Source organism: Cricetulus griseus, chromosome 2, assembly GCF_003668045.3.
Source record: "Cricetulus griseus strain 17A/GY chromosome 2, alternate assembly CriGri-PICRH-1.0, whole genome shotgun sequence".
NCBI lineage: Eukaryota > Metazoa > Chordata > Mammalia > Rodentia > Cricetidae > Cricetulus > Cricetulus griseus.
Window position 1 is genome coordinate 370,226,500 of NC_048595.1, and position 17,880 is coordinate 370,244,379.

Consider the following 17,880-nt stretch of genomic DNA (forward strand, 5'->3'; position numbering starts at 1 on the left):
GACAGCTGTCTCCATGGGACAGAATTAGGCCCTCTGTATGTGGGAGCAGTTGAGAAGCTTGGGCTATCTGAGGGGGGCCCTGACAGATAGGACCAGGTTCTATGCCTGATGCTCGAGCCAGCTTTTTGGAACCTGTTCCCTATGGTGGAAAGCCATGTTCAGCCTTAATGCAGGGGGAGGGGCTTGGTCCTTCCTTAACTTAATGTGCCAGGCTTTGTCAACTTCCCATGGGGGGGCCTTACCATTTGGGAGGAATGGATGGGGAGTTGGGCTTGGAGGAGGTGGGTAGAGGGGCAAGAGAAGGGGTGGGGGAACTGTGGTTGGAATATAAAATGAAATTTAAAAAATAAATAAATGTTGAGAGAGAGAGAGAGAGAGAGAGAGAGAGAGAGAGAGAGAGAGAGAGAGAGACGCTCAGCTACCACTACATCTTGTGCCCAAAGAGCACAAGAACGGTGACAATACCTGCCTCTCTGCCCAGGGGTGATTCTGAGAGTCCCAACTCCCAGGGTTGGGTGCTGAGCCCAGGGATTTTTTTTAATGCTAGAAAAATATCTTTAATGCTAGAAAATTGTCATTTGGATAATTGGCAATTAAGCTCAGAAATTCTTCCTGCCACTGTGTGTCATGGGCCCACCGCTCCACATTTGAGTCAGTGACAGCTCTCCTCCCTGGGTAGAGCTGCAGATTGATAGGTGTAACCCTGGGGCTTCTTGACTAGACTTGGGCATGACTAAGCAGTTCAGGGAAGAGCTGAGGCATAGAGGGAGGGAAAGGCTCTGAGGACATCAATACAGGGCACAGCTATGACTGGTGAGTGGGCACACAGAGAATCAGTCCCTAGACCTTGCACTTTGGTTCTTTCTTTAATAAAAGCAGATGCATCTTATTAGCTAATGAAACACGTGATTTTATAACTCAGCCATCTACTTGTTTGTTTTGTTCTGTTCTGTACACACAGTTGGCATGTCTGCAGTCCTTCTCCCAGCCCTTTCACAAACAGAGGCCAATGACTCGGCATATCCTAGCACCACAATGAGTAAGGAAGGGAGGATGAAACTCCCAAGCCAGTACTTCTTCACATCCCTACAGTGTGTCTGCCCACGGGGGCTGCAGCTGGAGGAAGGGAAAGGGGGGGTCCCAGTGTTCTATGCCAAATATTCCAGGCTGATGCCACCTGCTAGCCCAAGGAGGAAGTCAGAGATGTCAATGGCTGCCTGGAAATTCTGGATCCTTGGCAGTACCAAATGCTTTGTCACCATCCTACCTCCATCTTTGAATGCAGGCAGAGGGTAAGAACCATCACCATTTTCTATGGGTGAGGGTGAGTTTTCTTACACCCCTACCTTGAAGGAAGAGCAGTGTGGCATCTTCCCACTGTGGAGCCCTGTGATGATTAATATTGACTGTCAACTTGATAGAATCTAGACTGAACTGGCCTTTGGGTACACCTGTGAGAGGTTACCTAGGTACATTAATTGTTACAGGAAGACCCACCTTAGTTCTGAGCAGCAGTCTTTGGGATGGAGTCCTGGGCTGACTAAAAGGAAGAGAAATGGCTGAGCATTAGCAGTTGTCCCTGCTGGACTATGCCTAGATATCTCAAGCTTCTACCACTATACTGTCCTTGTGATGATAACTATCTACCCTGGGACTGTGAGCCAAAATAAGCCTTTCCTTCCTCAAGTTGCTTTTCTACCAACAGGCAAAGTAACTAAGCCCCTAGAGCAGAATCCCCTCCAGCCTTTGGCAAGCTCCAAAGCCATGCAATTTGCAGTTAGTAGTTACCTTCATTTCAGCCTTCCATCAGTGTCAGATTCCAGAAAAAACCACCCCCAGTGTGAGGCAGGAAGCTTTCCCAGTATTTCCCAGACTCTTCTTGGGAAGAGCCATTGTGTTTTGTAGCTACACTGTTTCACCAACAGTGGGTTAAACAGTAGAACAAGGGTCTTCTTGGAGGCTTTGGTCTGCTAACAAGCATTGCCTTCCCACACAATAGTACTGTGATCAGGGTTTCCCCAACTCACTCAGTGATGGAACCGCCATGGGTGAAGCAGCACCAGGTCCTGGAAGCCCATTTTGGAAGCCACTGCCCTATGTTAAGGGCTGGAAGCAGGGAAGTAGGTAGTCTGGGTTCTGGGGAACTCATCTTAGACTTAGCATATCTGTGGAGTACCAGGGTCTGGAAGCTTCCCTCTTCCTGGGTTCCCACTTGCAGCTCAGCTGAACATGTCTATCTCTCTGTCAGGAAGCCAGAGCTCTCTTTGAACACACTGACCTTGTGTGTTCATGCTGAAAATCCACTAGTAGAGCAGACTCCCTCTTTTCATCATTCTTCCCTTAAATCCAGGTTCCTGTAGCCCCTCTCATCTGAACTGCTATTGTTTGCCTGCTAAGAATCCACTCTGGTGCCTCCAGGAATTTCTCTGTTCCCCAGGCTGGAGTGTCATGTCTGGGGGTGGGGAGCACTCATTGCTGTAGCTGGAGCAATCCTAAAGAAGACCCTGGAAAGCCACTCTTACTGTGCTTGGTTAGTGAGGAGCCAAGATTTCTGTACTTGGCACAATGGCGGGAGCTGCAGGCTTTTGTAGGCTGGGAGCTATATTCTCCCCTTCTCTTTTTTAAGCAGGCAATAGCCACAGGATGCAACCATGTGATGATATGATGGTATAAAGATTGATAAGAAAGATGGGAACATCCACCCAGCAGGTGCGCCAAACTGTTTTGTGGCACTGGGTTAAATCCTGAAAGATGCTAAAAATGAGTCGCCAGAATTTGGTGTCAATGATGTAAACACCAGAGGTAACAAAGAAAGGAACATGGCTTAGAGCTTCTGAGACACAAGCCAGTGATAGAAGATGGACACAAAGACTGGGTCTTTTAGAGGCTTAGGGAGCATAACCTTTGACTTGTCAAGCTCCTGGCTTCCAAGGATGTGGGTGAGTGACATGGGGCATTGACTCTAGACAGGTTGCCTAGTCCTGGTGGTCTCACTGGGGATTTCCAAGCTTCAAACTTGTCAGTACATTGTTCATGGTATCCCAAATAGGCAGAGAATATCCATATATCCATTGCAGGGATAAAATTCTTTGGGGATGGATGTGGTCTTCTCCCTGGGTTAAAAGACTTTTAATGGTATGAATATCATTCATGATAAATGGCATCTTCTCAGAGTCAAGGTCACCTGGCAGGTGAGGGAAATGACCAAAGGCAAAGCCAGCTCAGGAATCTGCCCACAAAGCTCTGCCATGAAACCAGCATGCCTCAGGGCATCATATAGCCCTATGATGTCCTTCTCCACTAGAGAAAACCAGATTCATGGAATTCAAGTTTCTTAAGGTGGCCTGATCCTCTGTTGGTCTCCTACCTGACCCATATAAAGCTGTGTTGCATTCTCCTTAGGTTCCTTCCTAACACAGCCATATCTGATGGAAACAGCAAAAGTCATAAGGCCAGCACAGCTGTTTGATAAAATCCATCAAAGCTGAGCTACATGATGTCTGCTGTGACACCTTTGGTTTTCATCTCCACCTGTTACATACTTGGGAGACTTTTAATATTTGTACAATTTAGGAATATTGGATTGGTGGAATTTCTTATGAATCAGTTATTCTTTCTCCCTGGAGTACTGCTTCTAAGCTTCCCCAGGAAAGTTCTGAACACACCATCCCTCCTACTTTTAGGGAGACATCTTTATATACTTGGATGTCTTCCTTACACCTTGGAGGTGGTGACACACATAAACAAGCCAAAGGTCTCTTTATGAGGCTATGAGACACTCTCAAAACATCTGCCCCTGTACTTACACAGGAATAAGATATTCAAAACAAAATAAACTCAAAAAAGTCAACAAGATTCGGTGGGCTAGAGGACTTGGCTACAGTTCAGATTGCAAGCCTCTTCCCATTATACACTCAGGCGATTACGTCGCATATACAGTCACAAAGTTAGATTAGCTGAAGTTACCTCTGTCCTACTCAGAGACATATGCTGACGGGCAAAGAATGATGTAGAAAGATGATAAAAGTATTCCATAAAGATATAAAATGTAAACATTGTATTATGCCAGAATGTGAATAATAACTACAGCATCTTTGGCCTGAGGATATTTCTTGGGCACTCTGACCATTAAGAGTTAATAATAGACTATTTGGGACATGGCAGTATGCCCTAGATGGCTTGAAGACTGTTCTGGTCTAGTGTCCTTGTACACACAAAAGTTACCAGCCTGAGAACAGGTTTCCATATGCTTCTCGATTCTTAAAAATTGGGTTATGGGTTTTGGGGCTGATGAGTAAAAATGGTTATAAAAGATAACTGTTTATCAATGGTGTCAAAACTTGAGGGAAAATGATTGGATATTATAACTCTGTTCTGTAATAGTTTATAATGATTAAAAGACAAATAAGAGAAAATGTTAAGCACATGTCCAAAACCAAAAATAATATGATCTATGTTTTGGAACAACATGAATGTAGCCCTACTTACTAAATTCTGTATAAATAAAGAAGCATGCTGACTGCGAATCAGTCAGGCAGCAAGATTTTCACAACCACCATGGCCTGGCTCATTTCCTTCCCTCACCTACTTCTTACATCCCCTTCTAGTACCTATATCTCTACAGGGGATGTGCTTCTTCTCTGTCCTTCTCTCCTAAAATGAAACTAAGAAGTGTCCTGTGTCTGATTCACCCAGTCGTGGCTCTTGCATCCACCCATCTTCAGACCTGCCCTTATCTGGAGCTGGACTCCAGCACCTTCCAGGATCAACCAGAAGCTGATTGACAGCTCTCAGGGGGACTGTTGCAGTCAGAACACCTGTGTCTATCATTGAGGTCTTCCTAACAGGCTGGAGAGGCAGGATCAGTACCCCTGGAAGCTGTTCTGCAGCCCAGCCAATAGAATGGAGGGCAATGTGTATTCTTACACAATGTGACTCTGCAACCCAGGCCTGTGCCTTGTGAGCAGCAGAGAATATACCTAACCCTAGCCTCCATTTCTGAGTGCCCAGCCTTGGCACAGAACAAAGATTAAGGAACATTTTCTGAAATGAGCACAGGGACAATGGGGACATTGATAGACAAAAAGAAATGACATTGGTGGCCTCTCTCCATCACCTCCTCACTACCCAGGGTCAGTAGTAGTTAGACAGTCAGAGTCAAGGGGCACTTATTGACTCATTCTTCTGTCTCCTTAATAAATAAAACTTAATAGGGCAAGTGAGGGGATTCAGTATATAAAGGTGTTTGCCTCCAAGTCTTTGATCTGAGTTCAATCCCCAGAATCCACACAGTAGAAAAAGAGAACTAACTCCCATAAATTACCCTTTGACATCTACATGACATCTCTATGGCATATACCCCCCACACACACACACACGTGTGTGTGTGCACAAAAACATACATACACACAAAATAAGATACATCTTTAATTTAAAAAAATCTTCTGCTCTTAAAAATAAGCAAACAAATCAGGGAGCTAGCTCAGTTGGTTGAGTGCTTGCCTAGAATGCACAAAGCTCTGGGTCTGATCTTCAGTACCACATAAACTAGTCGTGGTGCTACACACATGTAATCCCAGAACTCCAGAGGAAATTGCTAGAGAGATGTTGGGTACACAGTGTGTTAAAAGCCAACACGGATAACATGAGACTCTGTCTAAACAAACAAACACATCAATCTCACCCCACTATGAATCCTGACAGCTACTATAATGACTGGCCTGATACTCACACTGACATCCTCAACCAGTTAACAGGCAGAGAAAAAAAAAAAAAAAAACTGTGGCATGTTCACTCAGTGAGCCATCTAGGCCACACCCCTCCCCACATGGATCTTTTCAGAAGAGGGAGTGGGAAGACTATAAGAACCAAAGGTGGTGGATGACATCAAGGAAACTGTTTTCCAGACACAGCAGGGTAGTTGCACATAACTCACAGGAACTCACAGAATCTCTGTGGAAGCACGCACAAGACCTGTTCAAGCCAGATAAAATCCCAGCATGGAGTGGTGAGGTGCACACAAAATCCCTGCACTAGCTGAGAAGCTACTGGCATTTGACAGCTGCTGGAAGAGGAAAAGTCAGTTTTCTTTAATTGCATAGATAAGGATATCTCCCTAAAAGCGAAGAGGTAGTGTTTTCAGGAATTTCCTGGGGAAGCTTAGAAGTTTTCCTGCCACCTTTGGTTTACATCTTCACCTGTTGCATACTTGAGAGACTTTTAATATTTGTACAGTTTAGGAATACTGGATTGGTGGCCACATTTATCAGAATTCCAGAATTTCCTATCAAGCAACACACAGTCATCACACTCGACTAAGATCCTGAGAGGGCAAAGAAACCAAGGAACAAAACAACCACACAACGAAGACAAAACCAGAATTACAGCCCTCTTAAAACCAGATACCTAGAAGCCAGCATAAAAACATAAAAACAAGGACAGTATGTCTTCACTTGAGCAACTCTACCACAGCAGGCTCTAAGTACTGCAACATAGTTGAAACCTAAAACAATGACCTTAAAACAGTCTTTATGAATATGATAGAGGTCCTTAAAGAAAAAAATGAATAAATCCCTTAAAGAAATCTATGAAAACACAAACAGTGGGAGGAAATGAAGAAAACCATTCAAGACTTGAAAAGTGGAAATGGAATCAATAAAGAAAACCCAAACTAAGGGAAGTCTGGAAATAAAAAATGTAAGAACCTCAGAGGCAAACTTCAACAACAGAATACAAGAGATGAAAGAAAGAATATCAGGCATTGAAGACACCATAAAGGAAATGGATAGCTCAGTCAAAGAAAACCTTAAATTCAAAAGAACTATTGGCATAAAATATCCAGGAAATCTGAGAGACTATAAAAAGACCAAATCTAAGAACAGAGGAAGAATAAGAAACCCAGGTCAAAGGCATAGATAATCTTTTCAAGAAAATCATAGAAAGAAATTTTCCTAACCTAAGAAGGAAACACCTATCAAGGTACAAGGAGCATACAGAACACCAAGTAGACAGGACTAGAAAAAGTAAGTTTCCTCAGGAAATAATAATAATAATAATAATAATAATAATAATAATAATAATAATAAATTAAACATACAGAACAAAAAAAAAGAAAATTAAAGGCTGCAAGGGAAAAAGACCAAGTAATATAAAGACTGACCCATTGGAATTATATCTGACTTCTCAATGAAGATTCAAGAAGCCAGAAAAGTCTAAACAGAAGTGCTGCAGACTCTAAGGGACAACACATGCCAGCCCAGACTACTATACCCGGCAAAATTTCAGTTACCATAGATGTAGAAAACAAGATACTCTAGGATAAAACCAAATTTAAGAAACAATCCAGCCCTGCAGAATGTGCTAAAAGGAAAACTCCAATCAAAAGAAATTAATTATGCTTCAAATACACAAGGAATAAATGATCCCAGACCAGCAAATCAAAAGAAGGGAAACACACACACACACACACCACCAATACCACCATCACCACCACGAACACCACCACCACAGCAAAAACAAAACAAAAGGAATCAACAAACACTGATCATTGATATCTCTTAGCATCAAAGATAGACACCACCCCAGTGTAAAAACTTGAAAAAGGATAATCTAAGCAAATGAATCTAAGAAAGCAGGTGTAGCCATTTTAATATCTGACAAAATAGACTTCAAGCCAAAACTAATTATAAGAGATAGGGAAGAATACTATATACTCAAAAGAAAAAATCCACCAAGAGGACATTGCAATTCTTAACATCTATGCAACAAACACAAGGGTACCCAAGTTCATAAAAGAAATGCTATTATAGTTTAAATCACACACTGATAGTGGGAGACATCAATACAAGGAACAGGTCATCCAGACAAAACTAAACAGATAAATGCTGGGGCTAACTGATGTTATAGATGCAATGGACTCAATATTTACAGAACATTCTACCGAAACCCAAAAGAATATGTCTTCTTCTCTACACCTCCTCATGAAACTTTCTCCCAAATTGATCATATCACTGGACATAAAGCAAGTCTTAAGAGATACAAGAAAATAGAAATAATACCCTGCATCCTATCTGGCTACCACAGATTAAAAGTGGGTATCAATAACAACAGAAACAACATAGCGCTTATAAACTCATAGAAAATTAACAACACTCTACTGGTTGAAAATGGGTCAAGGCCAAAATTAAGAAAGAAATCAAAGACTTTCTAGAATTAAATGAAAATTAATATACAATATACCCAAACTTATGGACATAATTAAGTTATAAAAGGCAAATTTATAGCACTAAGTACCTATATTAAAAAATTAGAGACATCTTGTACTAGTAACTTAACAGCACACCTGAAAACTCCAGAACAAAAAGAAGAAATTGCACCCAAAAGGAGTAGATGGCAAGGAATAATCAAACTCAGGGCTAAAAGCAATAAAATAGAAACAAATAATGCAAAGAATCAATGAAACAAAGTGTTGGTTCCTTGAGGAAATCAATAAGATTGACAAACTCTTATCCAAATTAATTACTAGGTAGAGAGAGTATATCCAAATTAACAAAATTATAAATGAAAGGGGGACATAACAATAGAGACTGAAAAAAATCCAGAGAATAGTAAGGACATCTTTAAAATCCCATATTTCACCAAATTGGAGAAATCTAAAAGAAATGGATAATTTTCTTGATATATACTACTACCAAATTTAAATTAAGGTCAGATAGCAGTTTAAGCTATAAGCACTAGTGAAATAGAAGCAGTCATTATAAGTCTCCGAAACAAAAATAGCACAAAGCCAGATGGTTTTTGCACAGAATTCTACCAGTCTTTGGAAGAAAAGTTAATGCCAATAGTCTTCAAATTATTCTACAAAATAGAAACAGAAGAAACATTTCCCAATTCATCTTGCAAGGCCACAGTCACCCTAATACCAAACCACATAAAGATCCAACAAAGAAGAGAATTACTGACCAATCTCCCTTATGAACAAAGATGCAAAACATCTCAATAAAATGCTTGCAAACCGAATCCAAAAACACATCAAAAGAAAGCAAACAAGCAAGAGAGAAAGAAAGACAGAAAGAAAGGAAGGAAGGAAAGGAAGGAAGGGAGAGAGAGAAAGAGAGAGAGGGAGAGAGAGAGAGAGAGAGAGAGAGAGAGAGAGAGAGAGAGAGAGAGATCATCTGCCACGATCAAGCAAGCTTCACACCAGAGACGCAAGAAATCAGGGAAACAAGACCTTTCATAATAGCCTCATATAATAAAAATTATCTTGGGGTAGATTTAACTAGGCAAGCAAAAGACTTGTATGATAAACAACTTCAAGTCACTGCAGAAAGAAATTGAAGAAGTTATCAGAAGATGGAAAGATCTCCCATGCTCATGGAACAATAGGATTAAAATAGTAAAAGTGGCCATCTTATCTAAAGCAATCTATAAATTCAATGCAATCCTCATCAAAACTCCAACACAATTCTTCACAGATTTTGAAAGGACTATTTTCAGCTTCATATGAAAACATAAAAACCCAGGATAACTAAAACAATTCTCAGCAAAAAAAAAAAAAAAAGAACTGCTGGAGATGTCATAATCCCCAATTTCAAAGCTATTATGATTAAAAACTACCACCAGCATGGTGTATTGGCACAAAAACAGTCATGTCAATCAATGGAATGGAATAAATCAGACATAAATCCACACACCTAAGGACACATGATTTTATATTCTTAAAAAGCCATAAATACATATTGGAAAAAAGACATTATCTTCAAAAAATGGTGCTAGTGAAGCTGGATGTCTGCATGTAGAAGAATGCAAATATATCTATACTTATAACCCTGCACAAAATTCAACTCAAAATTGATTTTAAAAAAACCTCAACATAAAACCAGACACACAAACCTGATAGAAGAGAAAGTGGGGAATAGCCTTGAACTCATTGGCACACACACACAAAAAGACTTTCTGAATTGAACATCTATAGCACAGGCACTCAGATCAACAATATATCTACTTCAAGATCCAGCTATACCACTCTTGAGCATATACCCAAAGGATGTTACATCCTACCAAAAGGACACTTGTTCAACCATGTTCATTGTTGCTCTATTCATAATAGCCACAAACTGGAAACAACCTAGATGTCTCTCAACAAAAGAATGGGTAAAAAACTATGATACATTTACATAATGAGGATTACTCAGCCATTAAAAACATGAAATAATGAATTTTGCAGGCAAATTGGTGGTACTAGAAAAAATCATCCTGAGTAAAGTAATCTGGACCCAGAAAAACAAATATGATATGCATTCACTTATATGTGGATGATAGCTGTTAAGTCAATCAATAGTAATCACACTACAAGCCTTAGACCCACTGAGGTTAGGTATCAAGTAAGGGACTGGGGAGAGGGGGCAGGTAAATCTCCCTAGAGAAGAGAAAAGAATAATTATGGATTGATGGTTGGTAGAAGACTGGAATGTGAGGCTCACATAGAGAGGGAAAGGGAAGGGTATGAAACAAAATACAGTAGAAGCTTCCATTTATATGAAGCAATCTAAATGAAACCTCCCCGTACTGGGATTGGATTATATCTAATTGAGTTGTGGAACAAAAGGGTGTCACAGGAACCAGCAAACAACCTAGGCCTTTGCTCTAGGTTACTCTCCACAAACTGACAGCAAGGCCCTATTGCTGAAGACAATACCTATACAATTCATTGGGCATGAAGAAGACAAGTGGGTATCTACACAGAACTTCACCCCTATGTGTTAGCATCTTTGGTACAGGAAAGTTCTCTGGATGCTACAAAAGTAGAAATGTAAACACTAGTCCAGCCACAAACCCTTTGATTTACAATAGTATCCTGCCTGAAAGATATGCTAATGCCATGGTGTCACAAAATTTGTGGGAGTAACCCACCAATGTCTGATTTGAATGGAAGCCCACTACATGAGATGGAATCAATGCCTGACACTGCTTGGTTAAGCAAGATAGCCCAGAGATCTAGTGGAAAACCAAATACTACTGTTCTAGAAAAAAAAAAAGAAAAAAAAACAATAACATAGCAATAGAGTGACTCCTTAGTGACATCCTGCTATACTCACAGATCAGTGCCTTGCTCAGTCATCATCAGAGAAGCTTCCTCTTGAAGCAGATGGGAACAAATAGATACCTACAGCTATATGTTGAATAGAGAGTGAGAGATCTTGGAACACTCAGCCCTAAAGGGGATATCTCCATCAAATCCTTCCTCAGGGTTCAGGGAATCCCTAGGAAGAACCAAGCTGACTCATATATGAACTCACAGAGAATGAGGCAGTATGCACAAGGCCTGGATGGGTCTGCACCACATGGGAGCCTAGAGCTGAAAGGAGTGGAAACAAACCCCATTCCTAACCCAGAAGCACTCTCTCATTGGTAACCACTTACAAATGAAAATTGAGTTTCCTTCAAGGGAGTCTCACTGGGGAAACAAACTCCTCTTAAGGGCAGTAGATGGCTAAGAGTCTATGAACTCAATGGGATCTTTGAAGGTTCTTTAGCTCATAATGTCATGTCAGGGTTTTCCTTTTTTTAAATCATGTTTTTCTTCCCTTATTTTATCCCACAGTCCTTTGTGTATATATTGTGGCTCCAGTTTAGTGTTTTTAATGGGGTGCATAAGTGTGTAAATGAGTGAGTTTCTTGTGCCCTCTCCTGGGCTCTTTTCCTTCTGTTTGTATTGTCCAATTTTGACAGGTTAGGCTTTTTCTTCTTTTAATTTTATTATATTTTATACCATAGAAGACATTTTCCTCCCTCCCTCCTTCCCTCCCTCCCTCCCTCCCTCCCTTCCTTCCTTCCTTCCTTCCTTCCTTCCTTCCTTCCTTTCTTCTTTCTTTCGTTTTTGTTTTTTGAGACAGGGTCTCTCTGTGTAGCTTTGGAGCCTGTCCTGGAACTCGCTCTGTAGAGCAGGCTGGCCTGGAACTCACAGAGATCTGCCTGCCTCTGCCTCCAGAATGCTGGAATTAAACGTGTGCACCACCACTGCCCAGCTGATATTTTGTTTTCTAATGAGAGACAGAAAGGGTGTAGATCCCGATGGAAGGAGAGGTGGGGAGGAGCTGGGAGGAGTAGAGGACGGGGAAAGTTGTAATTGGAATATATTGTGAGAAAAAAATATCATCAATTTTTGAAAAAGAAATTATCAAAGAATTAATAAAAACATTATTAATTTAGGTTAAAAAATAACCTAAAAATAATTTATTGGGAAGTTACTAGGAGACCCAAAGAAGATAACAAAATTAAGTTTCCTGGTCTTTAACTTGGAGATGAAATCGGATCCCCTCAATGAGCTAAGGCCACTAGATGATACCATCTGGAAAGGGACAGAAGGAGTTAAGAGACAAACATGCAATTTTTTTCCCTGGCCAGTGGATCCTAGCCTGTCCCCAAAGCACCTCCCAAGATGACTGGCTCCTTACCATTAGAATCACTGTTCGTTGAACAGGACTTCAAAGCCCACTCAGACTGTGAAGCAACGAAGGCTTTTGTGTCAGGCCTCAGCTGTGGTCCCCTCCCGTCCCCTGCTCCTCACATGATTTGGTAAAAGAAGATCCCCCCTTCTCACTTTCTCTATGGCTAAACAACAGGGCTGGGCTGGTTCCTGATGAAGAGGAAGGTTTGGAGGCTTCCTGGGGGTGGGGGTGGGAGACTCTAGACAAGATAGAAATCCCATCCTGTCTTTTGTTTGCTTTGTTTTTGTTTTGTCAAGCTGACACAGAGTCATCAGAGAGCAAAGAAACTCAACTGAGAAAATGACGTACAGGCAAGCCTGTGAGGCATTTTCTTTATTGATTATTAATGTGGGAGGGCCCTGCTCATAGTGGGTGGTGCCACACCTGGGCAGGTGACCCTAAGTTGAATAAGAAAACAAATGGAGAAAGCCAGTAAACAACATTCCTCCATGGCCTCTGCATTGATTCCTTTTCGGAAGCCTGATTCTCTGCTCTGCCATTTTCACTTTTGAGTGGCAAAAGGTATTTTTGTCAATACAGCTGAAGTGGCTACAACTTGCAGCATGACTCTCAACATCCCTGAATATTCACCCCTGCTATTCTGGGGACTCACGGGTGTATTATTTACACCTTTATGGGAATTTTCAACTTCCAAGGAACGAGAAGAGGAGGAGTAAAGGTTCCAGAGGGCTCCAAAGGCTCCTCTTCCTCCAATTCTTTGGTTACTTCTTCCAGGAAGCCTTTTGCGCTCCCAAGTTGGTTCTGAGACACATGGTTTCAGAACAGCTTCTGCCTTCAGTGTAGCAGTCACTTCCCTCTGCACTTCCAAAGGACAGGGAGGATTCACCTGTGTCCCCATCCCTAGTACAATGTCGAGGCTAAAGCAAGAGAAACACTGACCAATCAGAATTGAGCCCCAATGGTCTCTAGGAGTCCAGGCACCGTGTCTGCTCTACCTTCCCCATCTTTGATCTGCTTTCTGCCCCAGATGTCACCTATGGGGGATACAAGGTGGAGGGTGATCATAGATTCAGGAGTTAGAGGCATGAGGGATCACATGAGGCTAGCCAGAATGCAGCTTAGGCTGTCCCAGAGAGCTCCTCAGCATAGAGAATGTCAGCCTGTGGCCCCCAGGGTGCAGGCTGGATGAATGCCCAGCTCCTGGGGTTGCTGTAAGCAGAGCCAAAAGAGGTGTCTGCTAATGGCAAGAACTTGCTGAATCTTTGTCTCTTTTCTCATCTGGCCAGAAGCCAATTGCCAGTTGAGTCTCCTCCCTTTGACAAACCAGGCCAACATAGCACACAGAAGCCCAGACCTGCTTGCCTAAAGTTGAATACAACTGCCCCAAGGTGTCCTGAAGTCCCCTGGGGTGACTAAGCAGTTCAACAACACATTTTCCTTAAGTATCTATAGGAGGGTACTTATCTGCCTTTATGGGGAAGGTGTTCTCATGGAACAGTGAACAGTAATGGAGCTTTCCAATTGGGTAATTCCTAAGAGGCCTGAGGTAGATGGAGCTTGTGTGCGGCATGTATAGGTGACAGGTAAGCTAGTGAAGGAATTCCCTGAGGAGAAAGTGCTTGAATTGAAACTTGAGACCAGAAGGAAAGTCATCTACCAGAGAGGGATAAGCCATTGCAAATACTCTGAGCAGGCACCCAGCATGCTTACAGAGGAGCATGAAGCACATGGGGCCAGGATGTGGGCATCTTGGGAAAGTGGTAAAAGAAAGGGTCAGAGGTCAGGCCTTTTTTGGCCTCTGAGAGGACAGGAAGCAAGACTAGATAACACAGTTCACAGTTAGCATGGGAAGGAGCCTGGATTTATCTACATACACCAATATCCACAAATGCTGCATATGGAGGAGGGTGACCAAAGTATAGGCACCTCTCTGGGTGACTATGGCATCTCAGCACCCACATTCCTTAGTCTTGACAACACTGCTCAGGCCTGGAGAGCTCTCCGATAGTATTTCTGACTGAAAAGGACAAAGGGTCCTAGAAATTGGTGGTCAATTCAAGCAGCAAAGGTTCTAATTCAGATGGCTCTAAACATGCTGGAGACAGTGTGTCACAGCAGGGGATCCCTAGCCACCCTGACCTCCATGGTGCCAGTTACAGGGACCAGAGCCACCAGAGCCACTGAAGTCATAACAGCCATGCGTGATGATGATCTTTCATTACCTAGGTCAGGCCTGGTGGACACAAAATAACTCATATCCCAGAGAGAATACAGGTCTCCCAAACACTCAACCACTTGGTGCTTGAAATCTCTGGACCCTTTAAAACTTTTTCAAATTGCTAGGCAGTCATGATGGTGCCTGGAAGGCTGAGACAGGGGGATCAACAGTGTGAGATCAGCCTGGACTAAACAGGGAGATTCTGTCTCAAAAGCTAATCATAATTACAAAATTAATGATTTTCTTGTATAAAACCCCAAGAGGGAGATGATTCTAAGGAGTGCTCCAGGGAAATCTGGTGACACCATCTCAGAAGTGGGTTTCGGTTTTGGGAAACACCAATCATCACTCCCTGAAGTCAGTGATGCCAAGGACCCATCATTAAGAGTTTAGTTCGGAAGCAATGGATGTGCAAAGGGCTCACTCAGGACAGGAGGGAGGAGACACCTATACTGACTTGCAAGCAACCAACGTGGTTCTCTCTCAGCTATGACTTCTCTCTCTCCAAGAGCACCATGGAAAGACGTCAGGAAAAAGATTCACAGCAAGGCTCAGGAGCCAAAGCCTATGTGAGGTTCCATTCCCTGTCACTTTCTACCATGATATGGTACCCACATTACTGGCCTCCTCCAGTGACCTCCTTGTTTTCTCTCTCATACATCCTCCCTGGTGCTTATTCATCTTCTCAGCATCCTCCCCCAAGCATATCTAGCAATTCAATCTGAGTCCTGGGATCCTGTGAAGAATGTATACAGTGCTGGATGGGCCCAGAGCCAGACAAGAGAACAGAGACTTGTGAAAAAGAACAAACTATATCCTAACTAGTTCTCAGTCAACTAACATGGGTAGATGATGCAACAGTAGCAAAAATTGCTTAAAAGTCAAAAATAAGTGGCTTAACGGGGCAAAGATGCATTTTTTGTCTGTGTATCAGCAGGTGGCTGTGCTCATGGAGACGCCCCTAGGTTCCCCCTGGCCTTTGTTATCTCCAACTGGGAAAGGGAAAGTGATAGATCTGGCATTGTTTCTAGAAGTTTCTACCCCCCCCCAAACACCCAGAATCTACTCTGAATATAGTCCATGGCTACAGCATGTCACATGGCCAGGTCTGGTCTATACAGTGTGAACTTTGTGAAAGAATCCTGTCTTCTGGTGTCACATACAACAGGAAGCCAATGGGAAATACTGAGAGTTCACATCCTTGAATGTGACCTACATCCACATATGAAGAGCCAGGAACATGTGAGACAGATAACAACCAGGGACCAAAGAAGGATGGAGTGAGAAGCAGACCTTGGCACGTGGAAGAATTCAATCAAGATGAATAAGAGTAGACTTGTCTCCAACTGTAGCAAAAGTGTAAAGGGAGGATTCTAGAAATAAAAGTGAGATTCTAATGATAGTTCCACAAATGTCAAAACTCAGCAACCTTTGAGATGTGTGTAGGGACTGATGAGCACACAGATTTCACCTAAGCAGGGAGCAGGAGAAGAAAATAGGGTAATTCTAGAACTGTCATCTTTGAGGACCAAGGAGAAATGATAAGGGAGAAATAGAACACCTTGCCTTATGAACAGTTGGAATTTTGCTCTTAAATAATAGTGAGAATCTGGTTGATTACATAAACAAAGAAGAAATGTGATCCTTAATGTAATAGAAAGATCTAGAAGGGGCTTCCCAGTGAAGCGGGGAGGGGAGTGAAGACAGTAAGATCAAACTATGAAAAAGAAAAGGAAAGAGAAAGTATACATAAACTAAATGATTGGTGAGAAGAGAGTATAGGAATTACTTTAAATGAAGTCATTAAATAAATTTAGCAGGGTGAACCACACTTGTAATCTCAGTACTTGGAGGGTTGAGACGGAAGCATGGTGAGTTCCAGTCTATCCAGGGATCCAAGCACAATGCTCAAAAAATGAACCAATCAATAGGTTAGGATGATCATGGAAAGAACTGAAATCTTCCATTAAACAATAGACAGTGGACCTATAGCAATGGTACAGTCACTGGAGTGCTTGCCTTGCAAACATAAGGACCTGAGTTCAATCTCTGGAACTCACATTTTAAAAAGCCAGGCATAGTTGGGAATGCTTGCAATCCAAGAGCTGGGGAGGCAGAAACAGGAGATCCTCAAGACTCACTGGCAAGCCAGCCTGGCCCATTTGGTGAGTGCCAGGCCAGTAAGAGACTCTGTCTCAAAAACACAAAACACAAGGTAGATGACTCCTAAGGAGCAATGTCTGAGACTGACCTCTGTCCTCCACACACATGTCCACACATGCACATGACATCCATGCATACACAAAGAAAACAAATAATAGAAGACAGATACTTTTATATAATAAAATAAACAAACAAGCAAATGCATTTACAGAAATACAGTCAATAGTTTCTTTAAAATGTATCACATAGATGGCTTGGGAAATATTTGCAAGAATAAAATAAATGCTGGATGTGGTGGCACATACCTTTAATTCCAACACTTAGGAGTCAAAGGCAGGCAAATCTCTATGTATTAGAGGCCAGCTTGGTCTACAGAGCGAGACAATGTCTGAAAAAAATTAATAAAGTAAGTGAAAGTAAAGTACGACTAGCAAATACCTACCTCAAAAAATGTCAAGCACATTTAAATGTATGATTTAATTAGAATATTCTGCAATGAAGTAATACAGAGCCTATTCTTAAAAATAGAAGAACTAAATATAAAAAAATAAAAGCTTAGGAAAGAAAAGACAACTTGATAAAAATAAAATCAGTCCAAGATAACTTCAAATTTCCTTTGTCTGTGGGCACAAATAATTCAGCCTGGTGGCACACACCTGTAATCCCAGCACCAGAGCAGTGACAACAGGAGGGCCAGAAATTCAAGATCACTGAACATACATAGTGAGTTCAAGGCCAACCTGAGCAATACATGACCCTGACACAACAAAACAAAAATAAAGAAATCATCAAATGAAAAAGAGTGTTCAATCACTAATAAATATCCAGAATGTGTTGCCTGGCCATTCATTATATACCAGCTTAAGCAATTCAACTTTTCAAAGTCATTTTTGAGATGGTTATGGGGTTTTGAGATGGTCTTTAGAAGACTAAAGACATCAGTGTAATTTTCTCATGTACAATAATGCTATGGCAGCAATATGGGAAAGGCCTTACCTTATTAGAGGGGGGACATGAGTATTTAGGGATGAAATATTATGAATTCTACAC